Source organism: Panthera leo, chromosome A2, assembly GCF_018350215.1.
Source record: "Panthera leo isolate Ple1 chromosome A2, P.leo_Ple1_pat1.1, whole genome shotgun sequence".
In the NCBI taxonomy this organism is placed as follows: domain Eukaryota; kingdom Metazoa; phylum Chordata; class Mammalia; order Carnivora; family Felidae; genus Panthera; species Panthera leo.
This window is the reverse complement of record NC_056680.1, coordinates 95,067,072-95,089,881: the sequence shown is the minus strand read 5'-3', so window position 1 is coordinate 95,089,881 and position 22,810 is coordinate 95,067,072. Positions and strand designations below refer to the sequence as shown.

General features: G+C 38.6%; 1 protein-coding gene across 4 annotated transcripts in view; it reads left to right on the top strand.

Annotated features, from left to right (window-relative positions):
* The window catches only part of CDK6 (cyclin dependent kinase 6), a 247,832-nt gene that overhangs the window by 93,213 nt on the left and 131,809 nt on the right, over positions 1-22,810 (top strand). The window lies entirely within an intron of this gene.

Genomic DNA, 22,810 nt, shown 5'->3' with positions numbered 1-22,810 from the left:
GGTCTGACCAGTGATGGCAGTGGCTTACCAAAAGTGTCTAAAATGGTGCATGGAGGCCTTAATGACCCACAAAGATCACTTCATCTATTTCGTGTCCCTAATGGTCTTTCTCCCTTTTGGTTTGGGCCCTCAGTGATTACAAAATGCCTTTTTGTTTTTCCTTCCACTTATTTCTTGCTGTTGATATGACAGTTACCTCCTGAATTACTATAAAAAAATCTTCAGATTCTCTGGAAAGTTAAATCCTACAAACTTTTATGTCTGAAATTTGTAAGTATAGAGCACACAATGTGCCATCATGATTTCAGAGAGTTGATTTTAAGAGTTTTCCATTGTGTGGGGCAGCCTGGATGGCTCAGGCAGTTAAGCATCTGACTTCAGCTCAGGCCATGATCTCATAGCCTGAGTTCCAGTCCTGCATCAGGCTCTGTGCTGACAGCTCCGGAGCCTGGAGCCTGCTTAGGATTCTGTATCTCCCTGTCTCTCTGCCCCTCTCCCCACTCTCTCTCTCTCTTTCACTCTCTCTCTCTCTCTCAAAAATAAAATAAACATTAAAAAAAAGTTTTCCATTGTGAACGGTGGAAGGCCTGAGAATAGTATATTTAACATTTGTGTATTTTCCCTCAATTTTTAGTTGTTTTCCTGATGGCAGCTGACCAAATTAAAATGCTAAGTTTTAGGGTTACCTGGGTGGCTCAGTTGGTCAAGCATCTGCCTTTGGCTCAGGGCATGATTTCACAGTTCATGAGTTCAAGCCCCACATTGCACTCGCTCCTCTTGGCACAGAGCCTACTTTGGATTCTCTATCTTACTCTCTCTGTGCCCTTTCCCTATCCATGTCCTCTCCCTCTCTGTCTCTCTGTCTCTCTCTCTCTGTCTCTCTCTCTCTGTCTCTCTCTCTCACACACACACACACACACACACACACACAAATAAAACATTTTAAAAAATAAAATGCTAAATTTTAAAATAATCTTTGATGTACCTCAAATGCACCTTTTATTGGATGGTTTAAATGAGAATAGGAAAGCCTGTCTAGCAAGGAGATACATTTCAGTTTTGCATCTAATTTATTCTGTGAGCCATGGTACAGCAGAATGTCAAGCAATGGTGCTAAATAATGTGAATATATCATATAAACACAATTTATACATGGTTTAAAATCTAGAAAGGGAAAATAAAATATAGAGAGAAAGACATAAAGCACAGTATACCACATAAAACATCAGTATATGGCAGATGCCATGTGCGTGTTACAAATGATGAGTGCTACAGGAACTAAGAGGAGGGAAAAATAAAGACTGGCTTCACGAAGAAACAGGCACTTGGGTAGGACCTTGGTGATGTCACTCTAAGGCATGAATGACACAAACCAGAAGAGGCAAGGACTTGGAAGTCTTAACTCAAGAGTGACCCATTGCCACTTGAGGAAAGACACCAGTAGGCTGGGCACATCCAAGAGATAAGGACAAGAGGCCAGTTAAACAAGAGAGAAACAGACTTGATAGTGTGGGCACAGAGAAATAACGGCAGGCTTTTGGGTGGGTGGCTGACTTTGTCATTGTAGGATTTTTAATTGATTGATTTGGTGGTGATGTGCTCATTTAGGAGCATTTACGGCCAGAGTTCAATCATAAAGTTGCTCCAATGGTTTGAGAGGGAGATAATAAGGGTCTCTACTAGACAGGTAGCAGTGGTATACTGCTGGTGGGAATATAAACTATACAGGTTTTTTTTTTTAATGTTTACTTATTTTTGAGAGAGAGAGGAGGTGCAGAGAGAGTGGGAGACAGAGAATCCCAAACAGGCTTCATGCTGTCAGCGCAGAGCACGATGGAGGACTTGAGCTCACAAACTGTGACCTGAGCCGAAATCCAGAGTCAGACACTTAACCGGCTTAGCTACCCAGGCGCCCCTAAACTGATACAGGATTTTGGAAGCAATCTGACAGTATCTGTTAAAACTAAAAATGAATATTTTCAATGACCAAGCATTTTCACCTTTCAGAGATACCCTGACACTAGTGCAAAAGGAGCTTTGAATCAGGAAGTTTGCTAGAACATTAATCATATTGGAAAAAATGGAAATAACCTAAGGGCTCATCAGTAAGGGAAGGGCCAAATTGACTCTAATACCGTATGGAATTCTATGTGACAATTAAAAAGAACGTTGTAAATATGTAAGGAATTACATTTAAAGCATAGTGTTGAGTGAAGTAAAGGGAAAAAAAAGATGGTTTTAGAACTGTGAAGACAACTTGGTTCCATTTTTCTGAAACACATATGTATCTCATATAATTACAGAACCAAGTCTGGAAGAGTATACAGCAAACTGATAATAGTGGCTACCTCTTTGGAAAACACTAAGGTTAGAATAGGTGGTAAGTGTTTCAGATTTATATCTGACAATCCTAATAGGTAGTCAAGTAGAACTTCTACTCTTGAAGTTTTGCATCTTTTATAACACAAATATATTCACATGGTTTTGTGTGATAAAATAAGGCTTAAATGTATATAAAGAAAAATATGATAATCACTAGGAGTTAGCTTAGTTTCCATAAGAAATTGTCCTCAGGGGCGCCTGGGTGGCTCAGTTGGTTAAGCGTCCCGACTTTGGCCCATATCGTGATCTCGCGGTTTGTGAGTTCAAGCCCCACATCGGGCTCTATGCTGACAGCTTGGATCCTGGAGCCTGCGTCGGATTCTGTGTCTCCTTCTCCCTCTACCTGTCCCCCACTTTCTCTCTCTCTCTTTCTCTCTCTCAAAAATAAACATTAAAAAAAATTTAAAAAAAAGAATGATACATCATAAAAACCCAAACCTGAAGAAGTCGAAGGAGCCCTTTTCCTAAGTATAACTAAAACCTCTATATGATAAGAAAGAGTAGTGTCATAGTTTCATTGGCAGTTATCTTCCTTCTTTAGTGATACATTAAAATAATAGTCTTAAAATAGATGGTGTTTTAGATTCGATGAAATACACAGACATGCCCAATGTCACCTAGCAGGAAAGGTACAGTCAGAACCTCATAAGCCCGTCCCCTGAGGCACTGCAGTGAACTGTAGGCTGAAAGGAATAGGATTGGACACTTTGTAACCTTACTCATAATTAACCTCTGATGTTTTGTATCTCAAGAAATTGAGAGTTGTCAGGGAAATGGCAGAGATAAAAAATATTATATCTTTAAAAAAATAGTGTCTTTAACATTATTTGGAGAAACCTTCAATCTTCCAAACACCATATAAATAACAGTAATATGTACATCCATATAACCCATAGTGCTTTTCATAGCACTTACATACGCACGTTACCTGATTATTGTAACAGGATGTGTCATCCTGTGTCATCCTCCCACCTACCAGTGAAGAAAACGGATACAGGTGGAAATTAGGCAAAGTGATTATACTGCTGAGAAGTAAGAATGAACAGATCCCAAAGGAAAATTGAGAGCCTCGTCCATGAAGCCTCTAACACTGTGCCTGCCAGACAGGTCCTGAATAGCATGACTGACCTGGATAACTTCCCAGATTTGGATGGATATTAGAAAGACAGGGAGTTTTTTTTCTAATTGAGGTATTAGAAACATATAATAAAGAAGTGCAATCATCTCAAGCATGCCTGCCACTTGATGGTTTTTTACTGTTGTAACCACAGCCCAGATCCAGAAAGAGAACATTTCCGAAGACTTCTTCGTGAGCCCTCCCAGTCTGTAACCTCTCCCTAGAAGTAATTACTACACTGGCTGTTTCATAGAAACGCATGTACTTTTTTGTGTAAAGCTTTTATCATTCAGCATCATATCTGTGAGAGAAGTTTTTGTTCTTCTGTGTACAGTAGTTTTGCCAAACAGTTTCCAACGTGGTTTAAACTATTCTGTATTTCTCCATCAGTACTGAGAGGCTCAGTTGCTCCATGTCTTTGTCAACACTTGTTGTTGTCAACTTAAGCCATTGTAATGGTGTCTATTAATGCTTTTCAATTCCATGATGAGTAATAAGGGTAATGAGCACCTTTTCATAAGCTCCTGAACATTTGGATTTCCTATTTGGTGAAGTTCCTGTTCACATCTTCGCTATTTTTAAAGATTGTGTTATATGTCTTTTTCTGATTGAATTGTAGGAGTTCTTTACGTATTGAGCATGTAAGTCCTCTGTCAGATATGTGCAGGGCTAAAATCTTCTTCCAGTGTGTTGGCATTTGAATGGGATCCTTCTCTTTCCACTCAGAGCATCAGATGTGATTTTATCATCACTTGTGTCTCTCCTAGCCAAGCACTTCAAAATACATGGAGGCAGGACATTTCCCTACTGCCTTTTTAGCCTATTTTGACATTTTAAGTATCTAGTAAGATATTTTTAGCTACAAACTAAGTATATGTGACAGATGGTAAAATCTCATATCTGGGCTTTTAAATGTTAGAAACTTTCTGTTTCCCGTGTGTAATGTCACTGCCCAAAAAAATGACAAAAATACAATGCCAGAAGAGAAGAGTTTTATGAACTTTAAGTATGAAAACCATTCTTTTGGCTTACCCACTGTGCTGCTTTATAAATACATTGTGTTTGTTTGAGTGTGTGTGTGTTGGGGGGTATAAATATCATATTCCTTTTAAGGTGTATGGTAGTATATAATAAAAGTAAATCACATTGGAATATAAGCTATTAAGGAAACACCAATAAGCACTGGCAGACCTGCTACCTCTTGGCAAGCCAACAAGTGTCATATCTGACAGAGTTTGAAATGACCTTAAAATCTATGCTGACAGTTGCCTGCTTTCAGCCAGGAGGCCAGATACAACATTTCAGAAACCATTTTGAAAGGGTATGTATGGTGATTCCAACAAACAGGAGGGAAGAAGCAGGGGTTGGAAATAAGGCAAGGTCACATCTTTTTTTTTTTTTTTTTTAAGTTTATTTATTTATTTAGAGAGCACGCGGAAGGGGCAGAGAGAGAATCCTAAGCAGGCTCTTCTCTGTGCAGAGCCTGTTGTGGGGCTCGAACTCGCGAATGATGAATCATGATCTGAGCTGAAACCAGGAGTCTGATGCCTAACCAACTGAGCCACCCAGGCTCCCCAAAGCAAGGTCAAGTCTTATTGCGATGGGTGCTTCTTCAAGGTTTCTACATTGGTTATTTTGCCTGCAAACTTTTCAGCTTTGGACTCTCAGCCTAAAGAAAGTTGGGGGTTGTTCTAGGAAGGCGTTATTGATTTAGCTTTCATTCTAAAGTATTTCAGCAGTTAACTGAGTAAGAGTCTAAAAACAACCCAATAATTACTTGTATCATGTAAAATGGATCATTTTATTGTCTTTTTAGAACTACTTGTAGCTTTTACTTTAAATATTGAAAGTATAAAAGTTATTGAGTACCTATTTTTCTGTAGGATCTGTGTCAGGAAGTGGAGGTTAAAATGTGAGTTGCACTTAGAACTTTTAGGCAGCAGTAGGATTTTTCTTGGTTCACAAATTTTATCAGAGACTTACTAATTTTTAGATTTTGAAAAGATTGCTGCCTACTGGTTTAAAAATGTGGTTGGCAAAAGGGACATTTATATATATATTAAATTATATTAAGTATTAAAATTGTATGTCATATTATATAAGATTATATTAAAATATATTTTAATAAATATATATGTAATTTTAACTGGCAACCTCAGAAAAACATCAGAAAGTAAAAATCATCCACAATCTTACCAATTTAAAACCTGACATAAAAAAGCAGAAATCTCTTCCTTTTGTTTCTCCTTCCTACCCCCACCTCCAGTGGTAACAACCTTTAATTGTAGCTATACTTCCTTCCAAACATTTTTATATGTGTTCAGAGAGGGTTGCCAGATTCAGCAGATAAAATAAAGTCACTCAGTTAAATTTGAATTTCAGATAAACAACAACTACTTTTTTAGTTTAAATATGTCCTATGCAATATGTAAGATATTTATATGGAGAAGTATTTGTTGTTTATCTGAAATTCAAATTTAATGGAGTATTCTGTTTTTTTATCCAGCCACCTTGATACAGACATAGCCACACATGCATTAATGAACATGTACACATTTCTTTTTTCAAACCAGAATCAAGCTCTGTGTATTTACTCTAAGGCTTACTTACGCCTTTTGCTGTTGATTTATCTAGTTTACAGAATTACCCAGGTTCTCCCTAATTACCCAGGTTCTCCCTTACATTGTAGACTCATAATTTACTGAACTTTTCTCCTATCGGTAGACATTTTAGGTATTTTCATTTTTGTACTATTTCAAACAACATATCATCGATCCTCTTTGTATTGACTTACTGTAAACTAATGCTGTTGCTTCTGTAGGGTGAATTCCTAAAAGTGGAGTTGCTGGGTCATAGCATATTTTAAAAGCATCGTTTGTTCAGTTCCTTCATACTTACTCACTGAGACCCAGGGCATGAGCAGCTGAGCACCAAGTGAGTTGGCCTCCCCTCCTCCACTGTCAACTCCATGAGACCAGGCATTGTTGTTCTCTAGTGTAGCACAGTACCTGTGACACAACTTTAGAATGAATGACTGTGCATTTACTCAAGGGGTTGCTGGGAGAATTAAATGAAATAATGTCTGCAAAGTGCCTGGGATGCTTCTTTATTTTCTCATCTACCCCCATTTGCAGTTCCTTCCTTAGCATTAAGGATCTCTAAATTAGGGAGGGAGATACCATGATTCCAGTAAATTAGGATAAATTCTGTAATAGAACTATACTCAGAGTGCTGTGGGATTACAGAAGGGGGCGCCTAGCTTAGCCTGGGTGTGTGAAGAGAGTTACCCAGGTCTTGGCCAAGATCTATTTAAAGTAAATCTTGAAAGATAAATTGGAAAGAGCCAGGCAGATAAGCTGTGTGTGTTGGGCAGTAAGGCAATGGAGGGAACATCCCAGGCAGAGGGAACAGCATTACAAAGGGGCAAGATATAATAGAGTTCATCACCTTCAGACCATGGAAAGAGCCAGAAATAAAACCAGAGGTGGTTAGGGATCAGACATAAAGTGCTTCAGGTAGCAAACTAAGTTCTACCTTTGTCTTACAGTGAACAGTAGAGAACTTCTGTATGATTCGAGTTTATATTTTAGAAATATCATTGAGTCAACACTGTGGAAAAAAAGATTAAAAGATGCTTAAATCTAAAAACAGATATCTTATCTGTGTTGGAACACTATTACAGTCATCCAGGCAAGAGATACTGGCAACTTGACAAGGACCATGGAGATGGGAAAGAAGGGCTGATTTAAAATGTAATTTAGGAACTGTAGTTACCAGGATTTGGTGACTGATTAGCTATTTGGTCAGGAGAAGAGAAGGAATCTAAAATGTCTGTAATATTTTGGCTTGATTATTTGGGTGGATAGTGGTACCATTTACAAGGTAAAAAATATAACAGGCTGAAGAACAGATTCTGATGGGGCTGAAAAAACTGTACTGTTGTTTCGGGCTCATATTGAGATTGCAGTTGCTGTGGAATATTCTAGAAAACATGAACAGGAAACTTTGAAGTTTGCATGTCTGAAACTCAAGAGAGCAGTCCCACCTGCCATTATGACTTGGGATACCTCAGAATATGACCAAATGTTGGAGCCATAAACGAATAAGGTGAGGTAGTTAAAGCAGAATTTAGAATTTAAGATACTTTCAAAGCACATACTTGGGAACACAGATAGTATAACCATTGTGGACAACAGAAAAGGGAGCTTACCAGAGACCCAGAAAAGGTAATACTGAAAGCCCAGATGAAAGTGGAGACCATGATGTGGTGGTGATTTTCTCTCAGCAGCTTTAGTTGTAAGAGTAGGGATAGGCAGATAGGTACTAGGGTGAGGCATTGGAGGATCAGCGTAAGGAGAAATACAAAGATGATTTTGTGGTGCCTCGAAAGAGAATGATCAGAAATGCTGACTGGGAGTTTCAGGTGGGCCAGGAAAAGATTTGAAGGCAGGAAGGGCAGGTTTGAGACCACAATCGGTCCAAGAAGTTTTGGGGAGGGACAGCCTTAAATCAGAGCAGCACTCAGTGTATATATGTACCTATACTTGGATACCCTTCATAACAAGTTCTCTAGCCATAGTGCCTCCCATCTTTTCCTGGACAAATCCTATTGTATTGCCTATTTTAATGTTAACTTGCTGAATTCTTTGTAAGATACACATTAGGTTCTTAATGTCATTTTCATTTTTGTTTTGGTGACTAGCTCGTCAGTTCCATTTAGCTTAAAGATCCCCTTTTCTCTTGGCCTCCATCCTCTTCCTAACTAGATATGAACACCTAGAGCCTCTCTTCTTCCCATAGATTGAAGGAGTTACTAGTAAGGAGCATATGGTTCTCCTCCCCCTGGAGATGCATTTGCTGTCCTAACAGGATCAGCTTAAAAATTCAGTCCTTGCAACAACACAGAATAAAAAATGTTGAGCCCCCATAAACAGCTGTGCATGCAGCTTTCCCCAAAATAGATAATATGCACAGATGTGTTTATGGGAAGGAAGCATGAATACTCAGTGAGTTGTTTTCGGCTTCTCACCACTGTAGGGATTTCTTTTCTTTTTCAAGGAAAGGTACATTGTGGTAAGCAGTGTTTTATGACCTATAATAAAAACCTTTGTAAAGACCATTTTTTGACCAAATGAAGCTAAGTGTTCTTTTCAGAGTCCTCGTTTGCTCCTCTCTCCCCCTCTCTCTTTTGGAATGCACACAGCTCAGCATTAATGGATAACATAAGGAAATAATATCACAAATTCTAGTTCTTATTTGTTAAGCTCAGAAAGCAACCAAAGTTGATTATGTAATAAAGTTCATTAATAATGTTTTTCCCTCCTCCGTATTAGTTTCTGAATATATATGTTCATTAAATAAAAAGTTATATTGCATTCTTTGAGTAAACGGTTATTATCCGCGAAAGCACCTATGAGACAGTTTGAGGGAACCTTACCAGTTGGACGCCTCATAGAAAAATCAGTTTAGATACAAGGTAAAAAGCAACTTAAAGCCACTTCAGAAAGTTAGGTTATTTGCAAAAAGAGACATATTATGCATTCAGTAAATAACATAATTTCTAAGGATGCATCTAGGTCTAAAATGCTAGCCATCTTTAGACTTGCAAAATAAAGAACAGGCAACATAACACTTGATTTAATTAAAATAATAAATATTTTAAAGATTGTACCTTCTAATAGGCACACAGTAGTGTTTGTTGATCTTAATAATCACTGTTTGGGAAGATGGGAGGCTGTCCACGTCCTAACAAGAGAAAACTAGATGGATCTGAACTCTGCCAGATGCCATGGCTAACGGTGAGTCCTCTTCTTGATTTAGTGGCACCAGTTCCAAACCTGTTCCAGTTCCAGTTACCCAAGCTGGGGGGTTCACACACTGGTTTTAGTCTCCACAAGCATCCTAGAGGAAAGTATTATCCCCGTTTTACAGATGAGGAAACTAAGGCTTGATTCGAGGGTAGGGGAGCTTAAATAACAGGCCCAAGGCCACCCAGTGTGAAACCTGGAGGCGTAGCAGAGCCCTCAAAAGATGGTCTGTTAAAGTTGACCTGTGAAAACAGACATTTACATATTGCATTTCTCTTGTGAATTGACTTTCCTCTTGCTTTCCCTTTCGAGTTCAGACCCTCCTGTCTTATGTCCAGAGTAGGGGAATAGGCTCCTCACAGCACCTCCCATCCATTCTGTATGCAAAAGCATCAATAATAACATACCATTCTTTTACACATTTTCACTAGTTTCCTGACTACAAGACTCTATCCACTCCCTACACAGGCCCAGCAGTAAAACCCTTTGCAGTGTGGTCCCCTTTCGCAATGCGCCCTCTGCAGGGGTGGTTGCTGGTCCTGAGCACTTGTTCTCTAAAGCCTCTGCTAGTGTGGCCTTCCAGGCAGATGATTCCCCAACCTCCAAGGTCAGTGTGGATGCTAGCTTCCTCCGCAGTGCTCACTCGATGCCGGTAGCACCCATGCCATCTGTAGCCCTTGCCATATACCGACCTGAAGTGTGTAGTGTAGATTTCTGTTTTCTCTCCCCAGTAAAACAAGAGCACCCCGAGTCTCTGTCTTAGGTGTTTCTGTGTAATATCACCTACATGATGCCTGACACATAGTAGGGGCTTCATATTTCTTTTATATAAATGGTAGCATTACGATGCATGTACTTTATACCATTTAAGTACTTCAGTATTTCATGTTCTACTTATTACATGTAATTATATATTATTACAATATATGTAATTATATATAAATATATAATATCTTATTAAGTGTCTTCAAGGTTATTTCCATTTTTATAGCTGTGAAGACCAAGGCCCACAACGGTTGCAAATGACCTGCCTTAGATTATATGACTAGTAAGCTATATGACTAGTAAGACTAGAAATTCAGATGTAATGCTTTTTGCTCTAAATTTAGTGCTTTTTCTTTTAAATCATTAAATGGAAATTTGGAATCTCACATGCAGGTGGCTTGCTTAGGTTATATACATTTCCAAGAGAGATTTCTTTTGTGTTTCCACGTGGCAAACACTTAAATTCTTAGTGAATAACTGATAAACCACAATGGAGGATTGTAGCCTTTTCTCTAACGACTCAGGAATCAGCTTAATCGGTGAGGATGTTTTATATAACTGCTGTGCACAAAGCCAAGAGCAAAAGTCATTATACTTCATCTCCATACCTATCTATATACACTGTTAAGTAATTCATCAAATCAAGTAAAATCAACAGATTTCTCTGTGTGAGGTGCTTTGTTGGATTCCATGGAGAGTATAAACATGCCCCACATTCCTGTTTCTCTGGGAATTTATTGTCTAGCTCAATAGCACTTGACAGTTTAAAAAGCAAATCAAATATATAATGTAAAATGATAATATCTCTTTGCAGTTCTGTGATGGAGGAAGGGAAGAATTTATCCTGATTTTTATAAATGAAAAACTGAGGTTCAAAAAAATTGGGCCTTGGTGAGTCAATCAGCCAGTGGCCAAGATGAAATGGAATTTAGTAGCACTGGATTAAGAGACCACACTTTGAGAAACGTTGATGTGGTGGCATGAAATTAAAGTGCTGGGAGATTTAGCCAGTGGTCAAATTCTGTACCTAAGTGATGCATTAAGGAAAATGATTTGATCTATAGAATCCTTTTCTTAGGGATGAGAGAGGGTAAGAGACTTACTTATAGCCATACTTCTAGCTGTGGAACAGTGTGCTAAAGTCCATGTCTCTTGATGGTCAGCTGCTAAAAGAATTTTGGATAGAGGTGGTAAGATAGAAAACATCTTTAACTGTTTTTATTCCATTCTTCAGTGAAGTTCATTATAGACATAAGGGTATTATATTTATGAAATAATGAACCAAAAGTCTTAACACACATATGAAGATGCTGTATTGGCTAATAGGTAGGGATACTGATTTATATGTGATTCCTCTTGGATCCCTATCCCATGATCCAAACCTACTTTTTCTGGTTTCCCTAGAGTTTTATCACTGCTAAAGTATTTCTTCCTGGGAAGAATCAGTGAGTCCTTTTTAAGCTAATGGCTTTTATAGATTGCATAGTCATTTCCACTTTAGTTTGGGTCTCACTTCTTAGTGAAAAGTCATTGAACATTTACAGACACCTGTTAATACAGTGTCCTAGGAGCCTCATAAATATGAAGGAAGAGTGACTAAAGCAGGCCCCTCTTTCAGAAGGCGGTGCCATAGGGTAGCGAGTGGGTAAAGATGGAGAAGGTCTTCAGGAGTTCCAAGAGACAAGGCCAGAGAGCCAGGTGGGCTTTGTCTGAGGGCATTCTAGCATAAGACTAATCTGATGGGATCAGGTCTGCATGTTAAAAAGATCAAGCTAGCCAGAGAGTAAAGGGTAGATTTGAGGAATGAGATCAGTGGGGAAACAGTACAGTACATGTAAGCAAGGATGAGCACCAGCCTACTATAGTAGGGGTCTCACAGATGTAGGAATTATGTGAAAAAAAAGTGACAAAACTTTACTGAGGGAGTCAGAAGAAGACTTGAATAAAAAGAGAGCCACAATATGTTGCGAAAAGGAAAGATTAAAAATTATGAAAGACTCCCCAAATTATAATTTCTTAAAAATTAGTGAAAGGTGTTTGTGGAAGGATATGAGAACTTAACAAAATGATCTTAAAATCGTTTGAGAACAATAACATGTTAGAATATCCAGGAATATTTTATAAAGAATGGAAAGAGGACACTTGCCCTACCAGATATGAACACAAATTCTAAATACTTAATTATTAAAGGAGAGAGATACCCTGTACCCTAAACAGAGCCAAACAAGTCAAAGTCTAGAAACAAGTTCAAGTAGTTTAGAACATGATAAAAGTAGAATTTAAAAAGTGGGTAATTTGATAAATTAAAACTTCTGGCCAAAGATAGTATGTAAATAAAAGTAGAATATCACATGACCATTAAAAATTGAGCAGTAGATGAATGGATAAAGAAGTTGTGGTTTATATACACAATGGAATACTACATGGCAATGAGAAAGAATGAAATCTGGCCTTTTGTAGCAACGTGGATGGATCTGGGGAGTGTTATGCTAAGTGAAATAAGTCATACAGAGAAAGACAGATACCATATGTTTTCACTCTTATGTGGATCCTGAGAAACTTAACAGAAGACCATGGGGGAGGGGAAGGGGGGAAAAAGTTAGAGAGGGAAGGAGGCAAACCATAAGAAACTCTTAAAAACTGAGAATAAACTGAGGGTTGATGGGGGGGTGGGTGGGAGAGGAAAGTGGATGATGGGCATTGAGGAGGGCAGCTGTTGGGTTGAGCACTGGGTGTGGTATGGAAACCAATTTGGCAATAAATTTCATATTAAAAAAAACAAAAACAAAGATAAAAAAAATTGAGCGGTAGACCTGTATTCATTGATGTGCAAATGAGAGTCCAGTATACATTATGATGTGAAAAAGGCAATTACAAAATCACATACACTAGTATTCCTTTTATAAAAGGAAAATAACTTTCTATATGAGAATACATGTACAGAAAAATTACGGAAGGAACCACCAATGTGTTAATTGATTATGATTGTCTTTGGATGGGAGAATTGTGGGTGGTATTTTTTTTCCTTGTGTTTTGGCTTTTTTAACAGAACAAATATGTTTATTATGTTAATTATGCATTACATTTCTAATGAGAAACATAGAAGGTCTTTTTATTTTGGAGAACAGTGAATAGGAGGGCGAGACCCAGTGTGAAATGCCATGGCAAGGTTAAGTGAGGAGTGGAATGTCCCATTGGTTGTGGCAAACAAGTGGTTATTGGTGATCTTGGAAGAGCTGCTGCATCTGCATTCATTGTAGTGATGTGATGTGGATAAGAATTAGGAAAATGTGCATTGCTGTGTAAAGATCCTTGTCCAAGAAAAGAAGAGGAGGGGCTCCTGGCTGGCTCAATCCATGGAACATGTGACTCTCGATCTCAGGGTTGTGAGTTCGATCTCCTCGTTGGGTGTAGAGATCTTAAAAATAAAATCTTAAAAGAAAAAGGGGGCACCTGGGTAGCTCAGTCTGACTCTTGATTTCGGCTCAGGTCATGATCTCATGGTTCAGAGGATCGAGCCCCCGTGTCAAAATTCTCTCTCTGCCTCTCCTGGGATTCTCTCCCCCCACACCCCCCCTCTGCCCTTCCCTCACTCATTCGTAAATAAATAAATAAATAAACAAACAAAAAAAAAAGAAGAAGGGGGTCGCTTGGGTTGTTTATTGGTCAAGGGGCAATAGAAAGGGAAGAAGTCCCAGGTGTAGTAGGGGAATGGCTAGTAGAGCAAGGGGAGGTACTTGAATAAGCTACATTGAATGAGATCCAGAGCATAAGGAGGGAGATGAATACTGTGTAGAAGGAAGGAAACCTTTTCATATCGATAAGGGACACATACGTGATCATGCCCTACCCCTACCCCATAACAGCTGTCTGAATCACTGGTATAACAGCCAAGAAAGAGAGAGTGGTTGGGCTAACTGAGGATTAAGCTTTGTAAAGAAGATAAGATAAAATGACCAACAAGAAAGATGAGGGAATTGGCAGACCTAGCACATGGTGTGTGAAGAAGTTGCTCTGCAAATTTAATTAGTTATGCTGTCTGATAAGCTTATGTAAATTCAAGTGACATTTTGATATCCAAATAAGTGTGATTAAAGTAACTTAAACTTTTTTTATTAAAAATATTTTATGTCAGAGTTGAGTAATAACACATTCCTAGTTTTAGCCATGGAAATAAATGGTAAATAATGGAATGGGGTTAATGATGTCAAAGGTCTCTGAAGTTAAGGTACTAGCTAGGGCATCCTAGCTGCATAATGTTGAAGTCATGCAGGAAAATGGTGCGTATAGGGTAGAGAGGATGAGCCATAGTCCCTGAGGAATATGGAGGATTGATAGCAAATGATGGCGATGAAGAAGAAAATGTTGTGACAACAAATGGAAGGAGGAATAAGTCTCAGAGAGAAAAAGATAACCCCCTGGAAGTGATAATTGGCAACAGGAAAAGAATGTTGATACAGGCCCCGTAGTGGGGCAGGGGCAGGGTGTGGGGAGAGAGGCAGCGCACACTGGCAAAGAGGGCTCTGAATGAAAGATAGTGACCTTAACAGGTTTCAGTTGGTACAATTTTAGTTAAGTTTGGTTTGTTATAATAATTGTCAACTGCAAATTACGGAAGACTCAATAGAAAAAAAAAAAGCTTTAAATAAGGGCATTACTGTTAAAACTACAAGACCAGAGGTGGGCAACCTCAAAGTTGTTCAGCTATTCAGCAATGTCATAAAGACCCAGACTTTTTCTCTCATTTACACTCTGGCATTTTATGCGTACAGATGGTGTCTCCCTTTGTGCTTCATGATGGTTGCTACAACTGCAAGTTCAGGTCCTCAAGCAGCAGCATTTAGTGTAAGATGCACGGATAGGGAGTGGGGGCTGGGAGGTGAGGAGGAAGTACAGCAAGAATTTTCTACTGTGGTCGTCTTATAAAAGGGAAAAATACTTCCTGAAACTCTACGGCAGATTTGTCCATACGTCTCGCTGGCTAGGACTAGGTCTCATGTCTATCCCTAGATCAATTTCCAACAAATTTATGGGAATGTGATTACCTTGGACCAATCATTCGTGGCTGGCAACCAACAATGTCTGGTACCGTAAACAAATGATAATATGCTCCACTCTGTGGAACAGAAAACCAACTTTTTGTAATACATTACCTCATTTGGAGAGGAGGGAAGTACTAAGGGAGGGGAAAATTCTCAAAAGAGGGAAATGAGAAGGAGAATGGGGAAAGATGAGAAGGTATTTTTCCAAATGCAGCCAATAGAGCATATTGTTTAAAGAAATTACAAATAATATGTGTTGAAATGGGGATATATCCACAGTATGTGGCTAAATGTTTTTAAAAAGATTACAAAACAACGTGAACAGAAACCGTTTGGGTCATTAGTCAAAAACCTAGGCAGTTGTACTTTGTATTTTCTTATTTATGCAATGCTGATTTTTATATCCTGCTCTGAAAAAGTTATAATTAACATTGCTATTTGTAGTTTCAATTCCTGATGACTTTCCACTGTGAGTTAAAAATAGCCATTGTGGTGACGTAACGATTCCTTCTTTCAAACTGTCCACTTATTTAGTCATTACATTGTCCTTCAAGTACCAACATTTCCAGGCTTGGTGAAAATTAGTTATTTTCTTTTTCCTGGTTGGTTGAAACGGATTCAGCGTTAGCATCACTCCCAGGAATGAATAATATATGGATTCTTTTCATTCTGTCTTTAGGATACACATTTTATTAATGAAATTGGCATACAAAGCCACTTTTATTATGCTTTTATCCAGTTGCCTAGAAGCAGTAAAAATAGAAAGGCAGCACTTGAAATTAGGGGCCTTGCCTTTGTTTCTGCTGAAGAGCTGGAGAGGAGCAGTGTTGCCCTCCGTTATCCCTTTCCCACCATCCCTGACCCACTGGGCACAGTGGTGATGTGACGGGGAATATGAGGCAGTTTGACTGCCCTTTTCTGAAACAAAGCTCACTCATGACTCTTGCAGCTCATCTCCACCAGGTCCTCCCACTTATTGCTTGCTTTGAATTCACCAATTACATCCTTCCAGGTGGTCCGAGGTTTTAAGGAACCTGCTTTAACCCCCCTCTCTTGCTTTTCCAAAGTTTGTTTTGCCCTTTGTGATTTTGGGTGAAGCATTCTTTGGGTATTCCTGAGGACCAAAACGAGAAGTAGGGGGGATCTGTTTATAAAGCAGTCTTTGCAGCCCATTGTTATCGTTGTGAATTGATCAGTGAAAGCTTGAAGGAGCTTCTGTCAAGTTTTGAAGTAGAGTAAAAGGTGTGTACTGTACAGTGAGCTTGATGTGGTGACAACAGCAGATTCTCCTTGAGCACAGAAATCGGAGTGAGTGACATCGCCAGTGAGTGTATGACCTGCTGAATGATCCAGACATGGCTCTGTCATTCACTACTCCGTTGCTTATGTAGAATATTGTACCATACTTTGTAGGAGAACTGTGATTTTAAAAGATCCTGGGACTGCATCTAGCAATTCCACTTCTGGGCGTGTGTGTGTGTGTGTGTGTGTGTGTGTGTGTGTGTGTATCTCCCAAATAATTGAAAGCAAAGTTGCAAAGAGATATATGTATACCTGTGTTCATAGCAGCATTATTAACAGTCACCAGAAGGTGGAAACCACCCATATGTCCCTCAACACATGAATGAATAAGCAAAATGTGGAATATACATACAATGGAATATTATTCAGCCTTAAAAATGGACATTCTGACATATGCTACAACATGGATGAATCTTGAAGACATTATGCTAAATCACAAAAATACAAATACAGTATGATTCCAGTTACATGAGGTATCTAGAGTAGTCAAATTCATAGAGTAGAAGAGTGGTTGCCAGGACCTGGGGAGAAGAGAATAATAGGGAATTGTTCAATAGGTATAGTTTAAGTTTTGCACGATGGAAAAGTTCTGGAGATTGCACAACCTTGCACAACAAGGTGAATATACTTAGTACTGAATTATATACTCAAAAATGGTTAAGATGGTAAATTTTATGTTATGCGTATTTTACCACAATTAAGAATTTTAAAATAGGGGCACCTGGGTGGCTCAGTTGGTTAAGCGTCCAACTTTGGCTCAGGTCATGATCTCATGGTTCATGAGTTCAAGCCCCACGTCAGGCTTTCTGCGGACAGTTCAGAGGCTGGAACCTATTTCAGATTCTTTGTCTCCCTCTCTCTCTCTGCCCTCCCCGGCTCATGTTCTCTCTCTCTCTCCTCAAAAATAAATAAACATTAAAAAAAAATTTTAAACCAGCATTTTAAAATACATAGTCTTAATCAGCATAAACAAAAAAGGATCCTGGGCCTAGCCCGCATTGTTGTCATTATTATTAAAGTGCTCTACTTTTTTTTTTAATGTTTATTTAATTAATTTATTTTTATTTTATTTTATTTTATTTTATTTTATTTTATTTTATTTTATTTTATTTTATTTATTTTTTTGAGAGAGAGACAGAGACAGAGACAGAGCACAAGCCGGGGAGGGACAGAGAGAGAGGGAGACACAGAATCCAAATTAGGCTTCAGGCTCCAGGCTCTGAACTGTCAGCACAGAGCCCAATGCAAGACTTGAACTCAGGAACTGTGAGATCAGGATGCTTAACTGACCAAGCCACCCAGGCACCCCCGAAGTGCTCTGCTTTCTTTGTGGCTTTCCCATCACCCTTTATATGTAGGCTGTCATGATCTTTTATTTCTATTCCTAATGCTAAACCCCTACCTTAAACCAGAATGTTGTCAGTTTAAGATACCTTTGTTGTATGTAATCCATTTTAGACTGTAGACTCCTGTAACATCCTTCATAGGAAACAAACTGGATAGGAGGCTTTTGTAGGAAACAACAAATCATTAGGAAGGTACTTCTATCAAAACTTGAATAACAAATTTGAAGACTGTAGTTTACACATTATAAGGAGAAAAAAATGATTATCATTGACTATAGCTTGTACATGTCTTTTTTTGGTTCTTTTTTTTTTTTAACATTCATTTATTTTTGAGAGAGAGAGAGACAGAGCATGAGCAGTGGAGGGGCAAAGAGAGAGAGGGAGACACAGAATCCGAAGCAGGCTCCAGGCTCTGAGCTGTCAGCACAGAGCCCAATACGGGGCTTGAGCTCACAAACTGCGAGATCATGATCTGAGCCAAAGCCAGACACTTAACTGAGAGGGAAAGAGGGAGAGAGAATCCAAAGCAGGCTCCACACTCAGCATAGAGCTCAACATGGGGCTCGATCCCACCACCCTGAGATCACGACCTGACCCATAATCAAGAGTCATACGTTCAACCAACTGAGCCACCCATGTGCCCCTTATTTTTAGTTTTTAGACTATTGATGTACATTTTTGTTGCTAAAATCTTGAGGATGTGACTACATCACATAGATCTATCCAAAAACCCAGAATTGTCTATTGAAAGCTGTCATCTCTGTGATTTACTATATAATATAAATTGGATGTTTTCATTATCTTTTGGAACTAATTATACTTTGTAGTTGGGGGAAAAAAAAAAAGACCCAATGAAAAATCTTTTTCCCATTAGGAAAGCTTGAGGTAACTTTTCAGCTGGCTTGTTTGTTTTGTTTGTAAAGAAATAACAGGATTAAACTTGTAGAACACCTAAAAGAAATGATTACAAGGCTTTACAGATTTGTGGTATTCAGACTAAAGTCTGGAATCTTCCTAGGGGGGTTGCCAAGGACAATACCCCACCCAAAGTCCCTGGGAGCCAGACTTCATTCCATGATGGGGTCCTGTTGAAACATGCTTCCATGGCACGTGTTTCGGAAAGATACAGAGTGATGGCCCCAAGTGACTGTTTATCTGTCATGAGTATGACTAGATGTTTAAACCTCTTCCACCAGAATTGTGCATTGAAACGTAAAAAGGTTTTAAACCTGTGTTTAACTTAAAGAGCCTTAATTGGCAGTATCCGTAGTCTCACTGCATTGCATCATCAGGATTACTGTGAAATATTTGCGTCTTGTATAAAACAGATTAATTGAGATTAAAATCTTGAGGAGCTAATTTAAACGTATGTCTCACGATACTATAAACTGAGATAGAACAGATAATAAGCTTAAGTAGAGAATCCTTTGAAATATCTTTGATCCAAGCACTTCTTGTGATTCTGAAGTAAAGGTGTTTTTTCCTTCCTTGTTTACTGTTACAGTTTATTCATTCATATAATTCTCAGGAATTGGGACCACATCTTCTTCTTCTTTGTGACTGGAGTCCCCAACATAGCTGCATATATTTTCCCTTTGAGGTTAGGTATTCCAGTGAATGATGGTTAAAGGTTGAGGAGGGTCCCCAAATCACACTTCTTACAAGTCTATAACATGTATCAACCTACCTTACAGTTGAATTACTGAAGATCATGAGACTTGGGCAAAATTTTTCAAATCATTTAATTCAAAGCTCACATAGTTCAAAAAACTCTTGTAGCTGGGTATTGTAGGTTTAAAAGAAAGCCCAGTTTGCTCAACAAAAATATTTCTTAAATAGCCTAGTAAAATCTAAAGAATGTTAATTCTTATGTAAAACCAACCTACCATACATCTGTAAGCATCATTTACGTGGATTCAATGTTAGTGTAATTATACCGGTTGGCAGTATTTAAACTATGCTGGTGGTAATAGTTATAATGGAGCAAGTCTCTTTCCTGTGCCCTAGTCTTTAAATGAAGGAGAACTAAACTCTGGGTATAAGTTACAAAATAACACAACTACTGGGGCACCTGGGTGGCTCAGTCGGTTAAGTGTCTGACTCTTGATTTCAGCTCAGGTCATGATCTCTCAAGTTGGTGAGATGGAGCCCCGCATCAGGTTCTGTGCTGACAGCACGGAGCCTACTTGGAATTCTCTCTCTCCCTCTCTGTCTGCCCCTCCCCCACTCAGGCTCTCTCTCTCTCTCTCTCTCTCTCTCTCTCAAAATAAATAAACTAAAAAAAAAAAATAATAACCCAACTAAAACCAAATAGTAATTACTATGGCATATCCCAGGGAGGAAAATCATGTAGTCATTAAAAGTCATATTGTATTGGGGCACCTGGGTGGCTTACTCGGTTAAGCATCCAACTCTTGATTTTGGCTCAGGTCGTGATCTCACAGTTCTTGGGATCAAACCCCACATAGGGCTCTGCGCTAACAACATGGAGCTTGCTTGGGATTCTCTTCCCCCCCCCCCCCCCGCCTCTCTTCTCTCTCTCTCTCTCTCTCTCAAAATAAATAAAGAAACATTTAAAATAAAATAAAAATGAAGAGGTTAGAGTGAGAGAGAGCCAAAGCATAAGAGACTCTTAAAAACTGAGAACAAACTGAGGGTTGATGGGGGGTGGGAGGGAGGGGAGGGTAAGTGATGGGCATTGAAGAGGACATCTTTTGGGATGAGCACTGGGTGTTGTATGGAAACCAATCTGACAATAAATTTCATATATTAAAAAAAATAAATAAATAAAAATAAAATAAAATAAAAATGATATTGAGTTAAAAAAAGATACATTGCAAAAGAGTTTTGTTGAAGTGGCAAAACATTCATAATGATTATTAAATGTTTTTAAAACAATCACAAAATAATGTGTACAGAATAATCATTTTTATTTATAAATACATTTACATATTAGTATTGTTTGTATGTGCTATACATTATTTAGCACATATTTATTTTTTTTTGTTTTTATTTTTTTTTAATTTTTTTTTTTAAGGTTTTATTTATTTTTGAGACAGAGAGAGACATGAACGGGGGAGGGGCAGAGAGAGAGGGAGACACAGAATCGGAAGCAGGCTCCAGGCTCTGAGCCATCAGCCCAGAGCCCGACGCGGGGCTCGAACTCACGGACCGCAAGATCATGACCTGAGCTGAAGTCGGACGCTCAACCGACTGAGCCACCCAGGCGCCCCTATTTAGCACATATTTAATATGTAAATATATATTTATACCTACAAATACAATAATAGCTGTAATTTTGAAAGACAAGACAAAAATTATTTAACAGTGAAGTTTTCTCTGTTCTCTGAGTGATAGGATTTTGAGTGATTTCTATTCTTCCTCTGGATTTGTAAAAAATTTTGTTAAGTTTCTGCATTAAACATATACCAGTTTAATAATTAAGAAAGATGTATGTCCTATATAAATGAATACACAAGTAAAAGCAATACACACTTTTTTTTATTATTAAATATAATTTATTGTCAGATTGGTTTCCATACAACACCCAATGCTCATCCCAATGGGTGCCCTACTCAGTGTTGTTGGTTTTGTTGTTTTTGTTTTTTTTTACTCTGTGGATCAGCCTTTTTATAAGTTTAGATGGGCTTTATTATTACTTAATGAGTTCAAATTTCAAAAATTTTATTCTGCTAATTGGCTGCTTAAACTGTTTGAACACGAAAAAATGAACCAAACAGATTTATTCTTTGTGCAGTTTTACGTGGTTGATGTTCAGCACGTAAGAAGTTATAGGTGACAAGTCAGCATGGCATTACTTTAGGTTAGTCAAGCTGTTTAAACTCCAGGGCTTACAAATCGTGTGCATACGTTTCCAGTAGTGACGGATTTGCCCCAGTAGACTTTTGTTAACATCGCACACTTTGTTTTCACACTAGAAGTGTGTGCATTGAGAGGTGTGTGACCTGCAGTGGTTCTCAGGTCTTGAAGAACTGACCCTCGACAGTGCAGTCTTCTGCAAGGGTTTTGTCCTTGAAAACTTAGAAGGTAAAAACCCTGCCCATTCAGAATATCCATTGAGGTGCATCAGAAAGGATTCTAGTACACCTGTGTCATTCATTACACACCACTGCTTAGTGCTTTGTTCACTGACCTTGTGGCACTGGCCACATTTTCTTACGGGTGTTTGTGACTCTGTCTCCCCCTGGGAAATGGGACACTTTAATGACTGTCATTCATTGAATGCTTAATATGTGCCAGAACTGCACTACCCCTGTTTGCATACATTACTTCATGTAATCTCATTACATTATTTTTAAAAAGTAAGCACTGTTTTCTCTTAGTTTTATGGAATATTGAGGTTTTGGTTTTAAACAAGCCAGGATGTAAAGACAGAACCCCCAGCTCTGAAGGAAGAACCAGTACCATAACCCTATAACCAAGTATGGTCCAGCTAGTGAACAAATGTGTCCTTGCAGCCCCTGCCAGCTGTGAAGCCCATGATACTGCCTTACCATTTCTCTAACCCTTATGTGAACACAATAATTCCATCCTCCCTTGTTTCTCACGATATTTGGGGGGTAGGTCAATCTTGTTAACCCTAGATTTCAAAGTATCAAATGCTCAGGGTCTTAAATTCCTACTTTCAGACACTGTTTCTGAGTTTTAAATCTTATAATTTACCAGTCCCAAAGTTAGAAGAAGATGTGACATTAGGTTTTTTTCTGAATATCCGCCATTCTCCATTCCATAAGTGGTAATAGCTACCATTTATTGAACGCTCACCACTGCGTTAAGTGCTTTACAAACAGTGATCCTAGGAAGTAGGCTTTGTTGCTTTCTCATTTTACAGACAGGAGAATTGAGGCTCAGCAAGATTAAATGGCTTACCTGGCTTTACATGCTCATTTGATCATTGATCTAATAAAGGAGTGCACTGGGAATTTGAATTTGAACTCACTTTTTCTAGACTATAGTTTGATCAACACTATTTCTTGAATAGTGGTGTTACTTTGGGCTAATTACAAACACCTGTTTCTTGGCCTATAA